The following is a 9,925-nucleotide window of genomic DNA, read 5'->3' on the forward strand; positions in this document are numbered from 1 at the left end:
TCCTAACCAGTAAGTTCTGCTTCTGCCTGTGAATGCTACTAGTCTATAAATCCATCCTGAAGAGAGATCTAATTATTTCACTGCTAATGCTAAGCAGTGTGGTTTTCATTGCTTGGTTTTGGTTTTTTTAAACTCACCTTTCATGATGTACCTCTTTGTTTTGGAGTCATTGATTGCCCTGCCTCATGGTACAGCACAGGCATAGTTACGGCTTAAATCAGCTGGCCTCTAGTTTGCAGAAGCTCACCCTGAGTCATCCTGAAGTGAGTGCCATGATAAGAAAAAAAAAAAAAAAAAAGGCAAGTGATAAATACATTTTAAAAGATTTATCAATTTCTTGATACTCAGCTCTGTGCAAGCTGTGTTACATGAGGAGGCTCTCTATTTCCAGAGAGTAAAAGTGACTCATATCAGCCTTCAGAACAGAGCACTAGCAGGGGTCTCCCAGTGCCCATGTTCCCTTTCTGATACCATGTGCAGCCTCCTCATGTAGGTGAGATTAGGTACTGCGCTGGATTATGTAGGTCACCATGAGCATGAATTTTTCTTCTGTGTACTCAAAGGACTAAATATGGAACAGAAAGTAAAGGATTAAATCTCCCATTCTGTGTTGACATTCATGTACATGAAAATGTGTTTCTTCAAGTTAGCTTCTATCATGTGGAAATGGGTAGAAGTAAAAACCAAAAATCATCTCATACAAGAATCAGAAAGGGTGATCGCAAGACAAAACAATCTCAGTGCAGACACCAGGGTCTTATTGCTGTGTACAAAGGCACACATTTTATAACCAAATACATGATATCCAACAAACTTTTAATTTTTATTCCAAACTTTCACCATTTAAAATCGTAAACTGCAAAGGAACAGTTTGTACAACCTGAGTGCATTGCAAATAAATCTGATGGGAATCTTTGCTGTTTGTGATGGACCCAAAACATACAGCTTGAATCAGAAGCACTAGAATAAGGGGAAAGTAAATGCATTTACAGTTGTGTTTTCAAGCTGTGGCCATAATGGATAAGGTAATTAATCATTTCTGGCTGCACAACCAAAGAATCATAAAAATACTTTCAGCTAAAAGCTTTATTATAAGGGTGAACGGTGTTTGCCTGAAATTTTAAAGGCTGCAATGCTCTGATAGGCCAAGAAGCTGGGAATCATTGCTCTACAAAGATGATGCTGTTCCATTACATATACCAGTATTTCATTTCTGCTGGTGCTTATTTTCCATTCACTAGTATTTCTAAACCAAACATTTTGTAATACATATGGGATTGCAAATTTTGAGATACATACTTATCCCCAAGAGGTTGTACAACTGAAATTCAGTAACGAGTCATTAATCAAAGGAAGCCTGGACACATGCAAGAGTACATCTCATGGGCGGATACATTCTTCTGTGTTTAATAAAATGCAAGCTTTAACAGAGGCTTTCTCCATTCTTGGGGCATTGTCAAGATCACTCCTGGATCTCTGGCACCTCAAGAGGGTTGCTCTGAAAGCTCAGCCTCTCCCTTATTAGAGATGTGCACACATATACACCCAAAATGATACTGTAAGCCTCATTTCCCAAGGAAATGAGGCTAAACACGCCAAAATATACTTCTTAAGGCCTCACCCAACCCTTGTGGCTGTACCATGATATCACCTTCTCTACATTACCTCACTCCTATCCACTACCCACATCCTTCCTGTCTCCCTCTTTCCCCTGCCATATGAAACATCTGCCCTAAGGGATGGGGTTGTGCTCACACTGCTTGATGAAGTCAGCAATTTTCCTGCCTGCTCTGTGTTTTAGGTTACAATTCAAGAAACCAAGTTGTTTGGTAGGTGGCCTTCACGACAGGACTTTAGTTGCCTGCATGATGGGACAACAGTCTGTCCCACTGAAGAGTGGAAAATTCGCAGCAACATTATTTGGTGGAATTAAGAAGCAGGGTATTATTTTTGAGTGGCAAACCTGTAAGGTTGTAGCTGAGAAGACTCAGCTCATGTGGTACTGGAGACATACGTGTTGTCTTGAGCTATTTGAGCAGTGACTCCTCATGGATCAGACTTCCAGCTCCTGAGGAAGAGCCGAAGGCTGACTGGGTTTTCACAGCAGATATAGGCCAAGACATACGCAATACATGAGGGGAAAGCCTAGGGCAGGGTTTTATCCTCAAATATGTGGGCATCAGACCCAAATGAACTCTAGGATGGCCACAAGGCCTGTCTGAGGGTCCCAAGAGCTGTAATACATGGACACCTCACCACCTTCTTTGAGAACTGAGACCCGCAGCAGCCTTCTCCAGGTGACTCCCTGACCTGGCAGTGCTTACTTAAGTCCATAACTACTTTTCTGGAGTTTGGTTCCTATGCAGACTGCACTTTGTTAAATACGGGGGGTTTTTTTCTATTCTTCTGGCCTTGTTTTTTGCTTCATTCCCTTGCTCTTGTAATTTTCTTTTTCGTTGTGGTTTCGTCATTTCTTGCTCCTGCTCTATCTGCAGTATTTGTACTAATCACTATTCCTTAAAGTTCTATTTCAGACCTGATGTAATAAAGTGCTATAACTTCTCCTCTTTTTCTCCCCTTGTAGATGTCTTTATTTTGCAGGTAGTGCTGGGGACATTGCTGACCAAAGGACACACAAGTCTGGCACTAGCAGGCTATGTGGTTTGTGTAAAATACATTCTCTAATGGCCTATGCATTTGATAGTCTTTTGGATATTCCATTAGCTAGAGCAGTAAAACGCCTAAATACTTTGACAACTTGGCCCTTAAACTTTATCCTTGGTACCCCTTATTCAAGGTGAGCTTTTCTATTTTCAGACAAGCTTCCAAAGGCAGCATTTCCTCACAGAATTCATCCAGCCCAGCACCCAAGTGCGATAACCCAGGTAAACCATGGCCATCAGGGGTGGGCAAGGAGCTGCACCCATGTCCAGTCAGTGTAACCATAACCACTCTGCATTTTCCACAGTCTGGCCAAGGCTAACTTGATATTCACAGTACCTCATAGGCTTGAACTACACTTGGATCCAAGTCATGGTGTAAGAAAGAAAAATCAGTCTCAAAACCTCAGTGTGGAAACAGTCAATCTATCCTTAGTAGTGTGGCATGTTTCTATCTCAGCATGTTCCTTGTGCTAGTTCACTCCACTGCTGCCAGGCCAGGATGCAGCATAGATAAATTAAATACTCTTGGTTTTGACTCTGCTACTCTTGGTTTTGACTCTGCTCCTGCATGTGCCCTTAGAGCTTGTTCAGCCTGGAGAAGAGATCCTATTTGGACCAGGAGGATAGACTGAGGTCTCTTCCAACCAGAATTTTTCAGTGAACTTGTTTGGTCCCTTAAGTTTGAAACAACCTTCAAACTAAAAGCACTCTCACAAAAGAAGTCCTACCTATCCAAAAGTAGTTTGATACAATTCCCTGAAAGTGCACCCTAGGGTGCTGCTTGTCCATGGCCAAACAGTTCAGAACTGCCAGGTCCACTAGCAGTGATCTGGAGATACGGGCCTGTGAGAATTACTGTGATTCTTCACATACAAAGAACATGTCTCATGCACCCAAAGCAACAGCTGGCATGAAGAAGACAGCATTGCCAGGCAATTCAACATCATTTACAAGACTGCCCCCAGCCTGATGGGGAGTAAAAATTATCCCAGCTGCCAGATGTGTTGATTCCACCATTGTGTAGCTGATAGCTGGTCATTGAGAGATTGGCTCATAGAGACTGCCTGGGACATCTGTCCTGGTGCAGAGGAGATGTGACTTATCACTTAGATGAGCAAAACGGTTATTTTATCCAAATGAGGCAGTCACTAGCAAGATATGTGTACCCACATTTATTTTGTGGGGTCCTAGCCTATGTGCTACTGCCTCAGTTTTTTGGATTTGAATCTGACCCCAAAAGCCTTTCAGAATCAGTTTGATAATGCAACAGGCAAATGCAGAAACCTAGCAAATTAAGTCTTGGAACTGGTATCAAGTTAAGGTGAGTTGTCCATTCTATAGGCAGCTGAATGGGCCTGTCCAATTCATAATATGGATTTCCTCATGTGTAATGCTACATCACACAACAGGATGCAGGTACGCACTGCCACGAAGAAACACTGCAAGGCAGAGTCCCGGCTTGACTCCACACCTGCTAATGTCACATGCACTTCACTGCACAAACTGTTACATATGATACTATTCTTCAAAAGTGAGGAAATAAACACCACCGCCTTCCACTTCCCCTTCCCCATTATCTTCCTCATTTTGCAGACACATTTACTGAGGAGTTGCTAAGGTCATTTCTGTCAGAGCATAGATTCAAACCCAGGACTCTTCTGTGGCTGGATGAAATTTCACCTACTTTGTCTTTCTGCATCATTGAGCTACAAAGATGTACTCAGCCCTGTCATATTCCATACAGTAACCCAGGCACTCTATCCCAAACAGACTACTGCTGTGGAGTGAGAGGTTATCTGCCACCAGCAAATCCTGATTCACACAATTAAGAGCACTTTCTCCATTAGCTGAAACAGTAGGGGGGCTTGTGCTCATGAATGTAGCAGAAAATCAACCCAGGATGTCTTGAGCTCAGGCACAGGCTGTTATAATCTGTCAATTATATCACAACAGAACACAAGTGTTCCACATGCCACTCACTTGTCTCACCTCTCAATTGCTGCTGTCACACAGAGGCAAGCTTAACATTTGAATGAAATATCCAGAAAAAATACCAGGAGGTGTGCTAGCACCTGCCATTCTTCTGCAAAGAAGCAGGCACCCTCTCTTCAGCTAAAGCTCATCACTTATGGCTTGGCTGTGGGACCTACAGATCCTGGCTACCAAATCAGAGCACCAAGTGCTCGAAGAGCCAGTGGGGATTTCAAGGATTAATATGAACGTCACAGGAGGTGCTAGGGTGTGTGCAGTCAGCCCCTTCTTCAGGAGGGCAAGGACACAGACCTAATGAACTCACTGAGGTGTGGGAAGATTTTGTGTAGAGGCTTTTGTGGGCCTCAAAGCCACACAATCCATCTACGAGATACGGAACCTCAGAGACCACTGAAATGACTCTCCACTGAGCAACTCTGTCTAAGGTTGTCTCTTAATCTGCATAATCTGTCCACAGCTGTGTGATAGTAGATAGTGAGTGTACCCAAGATGCCACCAATCCATTCAAACAATTGCCACAGCAGCAGATCCTGTCTCAGCAATGCTACAGGACTGTCAGAGTACATCTCAAACTCAGGTCTTGTAGCTATCTTCTCCTTATTCTTCCATTATACATATACAAAACCTCATGGACTGTGCTAGTCACTTTTATAGTTGAGAGGACAGAGGTTCTTTGGTTCTCCTGCACACTCTGATTTTACTGTTTTCATCCTCTAAGGATGGGCAACCTGCTAGCATAGAACATGACCACAGACACATCTGTCCCAGCCCATGGCAGAGCCTGGGATTCTTGCTAGAAGGCATTCAGGAATTTGCTGACCAAAATGCATTTGAGCTATGTGAGCTTTGCCTGGGTCAGTGGGGATTGGGTGTGGAATAGCAGCTCTGTGAGTCACCAGGGATCTGTGAGACATGAAGGAAAGGTCGACACAGCCTTTTTCAAGTACAGACTGCTGCAATGTTCTATACTCTAATTCAGGATGGTGTATATGAGAAAGCTTGAGAGCTGGCCATGTAAGTTTGGACAGCTGATCTACAACATAAACAAGAGTTCAGGGACTCTTACAAAATGAAAAAAATATGCTGCTAAGCAAGAAAATGTGCAATGTGTTAGTAAACACAGCTCACACTAGAGATTAGCTCTTGTAATTGCTTAACAATGCTATGAAATCATATATTCCCCTCCCTGCCCTGGGACTGACAGTGGAAACCAAAGGGTTTTAGTCTTCCTTTGTACAGAGGAGCAATGCCTGTCTTTCACCAGAACTATCACACCCTAGGAGATGCTAAGCACCCTCAGCCCATTACAGGGGCTGGCAAGTGCAGTTGCTGAGTGCCTGAAAACATGGTTGTTCCATTATGTGGTAAGTATGGAGAAAGTGACTGACCTTAGACATCCATATCTGAACATGTTGGCCTTTAATTGCTGTAGCCTAGCTGACCCACTGGGTCAGGATTTATTGGCAGAGCTTTTACATGTAAGAGGAGGATAAATATCTGTAACCAAAGCCAATCCAAAGGAAAAGGTCACTGTTTCCAACCTGTGTGAGAAAGGTTTTGAATTGGAAATGTTAGTGATAGGAGGCAAAGTGGATAAGAAGTTGTGGTTACAAACGGAATGAGTTGTCCCAGGAGAATGAAAATTGAGAGACCTGGATGGGCAAGCTCAAATGACATACTCCTCTGGGCCAGTGCAGCACTGCAGTGACCACTGAACTCTGCTGGAAAGCAAGGTGAAGGAGGTGAGAGACACCTTTCTTGGCAGAACAACAGAGTGAAGGAGATGAGCAAAGCAAGCCATAAGCAAAAATGAAGGATGAAAGCACCATCAGAGGGCTTGGAAAAAAGGACAGGTTCCAGTTCAATGGCACAGATTTGGAGGGGCCTGCCTGGCTCTGAAAGGCTGAGGGAGGGGATAAATTAGTAGTGGAAGTGTGACATCTTCCCAAATCCCATTGACATCCAACACTCACAAGTTCATTGACTTTAACAGTAGCACAATCCTACCTTTAGAAAATGAGTGTGTTCACTGGATCTGAACTTCTGACTCTTTAAAAATGTCTATATCCGTGACTTCCCACAGCAAGAGGTACAGCTGTTTAACACAGCATTGATAGAGACCAAAATGCTGAATAAAATCTGTCCACTGAACCCAGATCTCCAGTATCTTTTACAAGCTTCCCTCTATCTTTCTTTAGCGGAGTATGAGGTCATCTGCTCCAAACAAAACAACTGGCTTAGGAGTTTTGGCTCCTGTGGGTACCTATCCCAGTTTGGTGGGAGAAACTTACAGGCCAGGTGACATAGGCAGGTCTGGATAGAGCCATGCTTTGTAACTCTGTGCCCTTGCAAATCTGTATGTGATACACACAACATCTGTCCAGATACTCTGAGGCAGGGCTTTTAGAGACCTTTTCCATCATCCCACACTACAGGAAATGCAAACCTGGGAATGGCATGGCTCTGAGTTAGCGGAGCCTGGAAATGACAAATTAACATAAGCTGTGAGATTACATACTTTTCGCAGCCATTTATGGCCTTGTCTGAGCTTAAATAAAAGCCATGGTCCCTGGAAAATTTGGGCCTGTCTGTCAGTGAGGCATTCCAGAGAAAACATCACGTGCTCATTTAATGAAGTGAAATAAGATCTTTGTTCTGCATGCTTTCCCTCTGCCCCACCCCCCGCCCCCCTTTTTCTGAATGAGGCAGTTTTGTCCAAGGATTACAAGCCAATATTCCAATCCCTCACAGACGTTTTCCATTATCAGAGCTGCCTTTTGTCCTTCAAATCATTTTCCATAAGAGTCCTGTAACTAGGGCTGGGAAACTAAGCCAAAAGCTCAGAAGAAAGGACCCTATTCCAGGCTGCTGACAAGATTGAAAAATGCTTTAGGGTGCTGCTGGGACCACCCAGACTGAAGCATCCTCAGCAAGGGAGCAGCTGAAAAAGATGCTAGTGGTGGGAAGAGGCTCACTGTACAGTACAGGCATTTAAACAACTTGGTAAATTAACACTGATGAGGTATAATCATGTTCTGTGACTATTGAGACTGGTGGTAGACAACAGTGACTGATTATTAACTCCACAGCGTATGGTACAAGGGGCTTTTGTGTGGCCCCCCCGAGACTTACTCATATTTTGTGATCTGCCTCTGTCTGGGAGTCAAATTGCCTCTGCTATAGAAAACTAACAAACAGGTTTGGAGGAAGGGAGGGGAAACTCAAGGGAGGTTTTCTGTTTGGATTCTTCTTACCACCATCCCCCTCAAAACATCATGCTTTGCTGGGGATCCCACATGTATGGAGCTGGGCCACCTATTTACTGCACAGAGCCAAGCAGCTTCCTTGCTGCTAACAGAAACCAGCTACAGGAGCATCAGGTTCTGCTCTGCAGATTCCTTGTTCCATTGAATTCAGCTGCAGAGGAGGTGACCAAGTTGGAAGGACCCATCTGAAGAATCCACAAAGCCCCTTTCTGCATCCTCAGGTAACCTTGCCATTTTGTCCCTTGGAGACTTCTGCTGAAGTTCCTCCAACCATCATGATCTCATCTGCCTTGAAAAGGAAAATCTCCAATTCCTTATTTCATGTTTGCAAGAAAGTTAAGGTGGCACTTGATGAGAACCATCTAGAAATGAAATTAGGTGCCCTACATGTTCCCTTCCCTCCAACTCAGCTCTAGGAAGTGAAATAAAGCTACAGCAAAGATGTCAAACAGGTACTCACAACCACAGCTTACACTGCCACAGGAAGATGAGCCAGGACTCCTCTGTCATCATCCTAATGCGAAAGAATTCTGCTGCTTCGTGAGCAGGGACTGCCTTAGGACAAGGCAGGTCTGACCAGAGGTATTATATCCCCAATGGCTATATTCTGCATTTTATCAGGATGTTCTGGGAAGCAAAACACATAGGTAGGCCTGGCTTCCATGATGAGAGCTCATGACCCTTACCTTCTAGATCAGACCTCCTTTCAACTGGCTTGATGAGTTTGACTTTTTCTCACTTGGAAGCCAAAGATTTCAACAAAAGTTTTGCATAATTCCTGGTGTCTCCCTTTTTTCCATCCTAAGCCTTGGTGCATATCTCACCAACTCCGTATAAGCTCTGAGCTTCTAGATGGTGAAAGATAAAGAGAAACTGTTTCCTTGGCAGCTGTTTGCAGAGTTGAACTGACTGTCAAAGAGAAAAGGTTATGAGCTGAACACTTCTGCCAGGCTGGGACTATATGTGGGTTTGAGCAGTCCTGCAGAATCACAGAAATGCTGGCCTGCAAGGGATCTTGGTGTGTGGTTCAGCCTCCTACCTGAAGCAGGGCTATGGCTAAAGCTCATTTGGTTGTCTGTGCATATGTCTCACCAAATCTTGAAGATCTCTGCAGGTAGTGACTCCACCACCTCCCTGGGTACTTGTTACAGTGACACACCACTGTCCTGGGAACCTGCAAGTGTTTATCCTCCCTAAACTTACCCCCACCTCTTCTCATGTCCCCAGACATGGAGTTCCTCAACACCTGTTGGGGTCTCCACATGTAGGAGATCAGTGGTCTCAAATGGAGCTGTTGACTACTCTGAGAAATCTCCTGGACCTGGACAGATCTTGGCCAGAGACAACCTGAGTCACTGATGAAGTCACTCTGGCATTACACTCTACTTGATAGCAGGAATTAGTTTCAATGTAGGCTATGGCTACAAATTAGGAATTATGGTATTACATGATTTTTATTAATACAAATATCATTATGTAATAATATGCATGAATACGCATTAATAGTGTAAGCTTGCTACAAACCTAAAAATAATGTGAAATGCTGACTGAAAATGCATAACTACATTAATCCTTTTCTACAAACTCTTTCACTTGCATTTCCTTTGTTAGTAGTGGGTAAATAGGCATTCAACTGCACACAGCCACCTTCTGCTCCTGTTCTCCTGATCCGATCAGCCATAAGGCTGGTTAAAGGCCTTTGTTTTTTTGAACACAGATACAGCAACAGCAGGAAAACCTGGCAAAAGCTGAAACTAATGGTATACTGCTTGACTTCATTGATTCCCTCTCTCCTTTGGGGGTCATGCCTCATTAATTCTTTTCTTGCATGCCTTAAGCTGCAATGGTAAGGTAAACAAAATTTGAAACAACTTTTACATTGTTCAGTCAGAGCAAAGATCAGACATTTCCCCCAAAGCAACGCTGACTTCTTATCTGCCAAGAAATGCTTCAGCTCCCTCAGCTGAGGCAGTACAAAGGCAGGGGGATCACAGCTGACTGCTT

The sequence above is a fragment of the Oenanthe melanoleuca genome, chromosome 1 (genome assembly GCF_029582105.1).
Source record: "Oenanthe melanoleuca isolate GR-GAL-2019-014 chromosome 1, OMel1.0, whole genome shotgun sequence".
Taxonomy (NCBI): domain Eukaryota; kingdom Metazoa; phylum Chordata; class Aves; order Passeriformes; family Muscicapidae; genus Oenanthe; species Oenanthe melanoleuca.